Below are 3,944 nucleotides of genomic sequence, written 5' to 3' on the forward strand. Positions count from 1 at the left end.
ACAAAAAACCAAAAACATCAATAAAAGTTAAAAGTTATCCCTCACATTTACTTGTTTATTTTCCATCTTATCACTATTGATTTTGTCCAAATCTTCACAATTTCATGCCTGAATCAGTCTCCTACCTATTCCCTCTATCATTAATCTTTCCTTTCTCCAAACCTTCTTGCATATTACTTGCAAGTAATATTCCTTCCCCAACTACACATATGGTTTTCATTATGTCTCTTTCCTGCTGTGATAAAATCTAACTAAATTCTGCTGAGTATTTCTCTGTTCCTTTTCTGTCTTGTACTTCTGAAATGTCTCCCTGTTTCTGAAATAGGATCGGATGGACCTGGCAAGACAGTCTTGAAAAGTATCTAATGATAAGGTACTTGCATATCAGACCACTGCACCCAGCTCCATATGGGGGAAAACTGCTAGGGGAAAACAAACTTTCTAAGTCTTCTCTTAAGCAGAAGCCATGTAATCAACATCCCAAGAGGCCACTGCATCTCTTTCTCTTATTTTTTTATTCCCTCAAGGAAAGGAGATGAGAAAGGAAATAACTGAGTAGAACTGAAATTCTCTCCCAAAATGACCTCAGAAACTGATTGTGAAAGAGGAAGTCAGAGATGTTTCCTGAGCCAAAATCTCCAAGCTAAAGCTAAGAAACAAGTGGCCAGTTTGGAAGACATCATTTTTACTCCTTTAAAATTAAGTACAAGATTAAAAAAGGAAAATTACTAAAATGTTGTAACAGTTTATTTACTTTGACAAATTGATTCAAAAATGATCTGATCATCTGATGTTTGTTTAAAGTTTGTTTATGTTTATTTCTTTTAATGAAGGGATATCCTTTGGATAAAACTTTGGAAATCCAGTTATAAATCAATAGGGTGTTCCCAAGAAGAGAACTAACATCTTGAAGCTTAAGGAAAATTCTTTCATTTTACCTTGGACCAAATGACCATGACACACCACTATCAGTTAGCAATGACATCCCTAAAGTACTAAGAAGCAAAACATTTTTCTCCCAGGGTCTGAAACTGCAGAAGAGGATAGTTTTGACACCTGCTAAAAGAATTTCCAGGGGCTTCCTATTGGCCACATGATGTAATCATAGGATCAGAATCATAGAATCAGACTTAGAAGTCATCTTGTTTAACTTTTAACATAATAATAGGAACCCCTTATTGAAAGTCCCTCTGAAATGACAGATATTCACCTAGATCAACTTGTACATTTTCAAGGATGTGAAGTTTAATACCGTCACTATATTTTGGGACATAATTTTATTTATAGGAAATTTCTTCCTTCTACTATTAAATTAGATTCAATTAACTAAGCATTTATTGATTATCAACTGTATTACACATGTTGTGCTTGGCCCCGGAGCTACAAAAAACAAATATCAAGCAGTCTCGATCCTCTAGAAACTTATGGTTTTTTGGAGGAAATCAAAGGGTACAGTGATAAATGAATGTGGAATATGTTAAAAACAAACAGCAAAATAATCCTGATGATGGAATGGGGGAGTACTAACTATTATAAACCCCTCAGTCTAGTGTCTAAAGTCTTACACAAAATAACTCTACCCATCTAGTCACACTCTCACAAGAGCTTACCTGGGGTTATACAACTAATAGTATCTGAGTTTGCATTTTAACTTGGAGATTTGGATCCACCGGGGACTTGTTGGAGGTTGCTTTCTGTAAGAAGCAAAGTAATCCCCAAATTTCCAATTTGTTTTTAATAATGTCCTACTTCAAAAATGGAGAGGCACTGTACTTCTAGATCTTATTATCTCCATTAAGAATGAACTTATTGATAATAGGGGAATGATGGGAGCCTTGTTGCCCCATATTAGAATTTGTGATAAAGGAGGGGAAAGCTGGTATTGTATGACTTTAAAATACTAAATAGAAATGGTGCAGATTTCAATTGGTTCAGAAAAAACAGAAGTGCCATGAATTACCGAGAAAAAAAATCAATGCAGGAAAAAAAGAGATCTTAAGAAAGAAAATTTCAATACATAAAGAGAAGCATTTTGAGTAAAGGAGAAGAGGGAGAGTCACTTTTAGGGATCAACATGAATACATAGGGATCTCTCCAACACACTTATATTGTTAAAAATCATGAATAAGGTAGATCAAAGAATAGACTAGACTAGAGTCTAAAATAATGGAACTCAATAATCTAATGCTTAATAATCTCCAAAAATATAAATTACCTAGGAAAGAACTTCTTTTTTGATAGAAACTAGTGGAAAAACTGGAAAGCATTCTGGCAGAAATTAATCTTAGACCAATATCTTATGTCAAATTCCATAATAAATCCAAAATGGATCCATGATATTAATGTTAAAGATAACATCATAAAAATTCTCTTTTTTCCATTACATTAGAAGGTTATATACCTAGCATAATTATGGGTAAAAGATGAATTGTTAACTAAACAAAAAATAAATACAATTACAAAAATTAAAATATATAATTTTGTTTACATGAAATGGAAAAATTTCTGTAAAAATAAAATTAATGCATCTGCAGCAAAAAAGGAAACCAGTCAGTTGGGGAAAAAAATCCTTATATCATAAATCTCTGATAAATCTTATGCTGTATAAGCCATATGGACCACTGAAATAAATAAGACCAAAAACCTTTTCTAATAAATAAGTGGTTAAGGGATATGAACAAACAATTTTCAAATAAAGATTTGCAAAATATAGACAACCATATTAAAGAGTTGTCTAAATCACTAGAAAAATGCAATCAAAACAATCCTGAGGTTTCACCTCACACCTATGAAATTAACAAAGATAAAATGTGGTGATAATGAATGGTGGAGGAATTGTATCGACAGGCACCCTAATGCATAGTTAATTGAACATAATTAGTGTAATAATTATGGAAAACAATTTGGAATTATGCAAATAAAGTACATAAAATGTCCATACCCTTGAACACATTGCTAGACATATACTACAATGAATTCTTTGCCATAAAAAAAGAGCCTTTCCCCCCTGCCCTCCTTTTCCTCTTCTCTCCTCGTCTGGCTTTTTATCTCTTCTTTCCCACCTTTCTCTTTCTCTCTTCTCTCTCTCAACATATTTGTAACTACACTTTTGGTAGTGTGGGTAAGAAATGGAAACAAAGTAAATGCCTAATTGTTGGAGATTGGCTAAACAAATTGAGGTACATGAGTATAATGCACTGTTATATTATGATGTAAAAAACTATTAGCATGATGAATGTAGAGAAGCATGTAAAGACAAATAAATTTGTGCAAAGTGAAGTAAGCAGAGCCAGTAAAATAATTTACACAATAGACACAACACTGAAATGGAAGATCAAGCCCCACAAAACAGCTGTAAACTTATAAAATTATAAAAGATAAAGTTGACTCCCTCAAAAAGATATATGAAGATATCTTATCTAGATCCTTTGCATGTTAATGAGTTTGGGAAATCAAAATTAATGTAAGATTAAAAAAAACTATTATATTTATTGGTTTTGCTTAATCTTTCTTCTCTACTTACTTTTCTTTGTTAATTAAAAATTCTTTGTTATAAAGAATGGCTCCCTGGGAGGGGGAAAAGGGAAATAGACAGGGTTAATCTTGGTGATATAAAAACAAAATATCAATAAATCCTTTTAAAAGTTATAAATAGATTATAAAAGTAGGAGCAAGAAAGGATGAGTTTGAAAATGACATAGTCCTATATGAATAGCATCAAGAATGTTAAAAGACAGAATGAGTTCTAGGTTCCACTCACATCTTTGTTTATTAGCTGCTGGTTACTAGGGAATAGTAATAAGAAATATGGAAATAAAGTAGAATAGAAGGATTTGGAAAAGAAACATTTCCTTCAGGCTAAGAAAGGGAAAATCAGGAATAGGGCTTCACAAGCTAGAAAAAAATTTTTTTTTCTGATGAAACCCCTACATGTGCTTGATTCT

The sequence above is a fragment of the Sarcophilus harrisii genome, chromosome 1 (genome assembly GCF_902635505.1).
Source record: "Sarcophilus harrisii chromosome 1, mSarHar1.11, whole genome shotgun sequence".
NCBI lineage: Eukaryota > Metazoa > Chordata > Mammalia > Dasyuromorphia > Dasyuridae > Sarcophilus > Sarcophilus harrisii.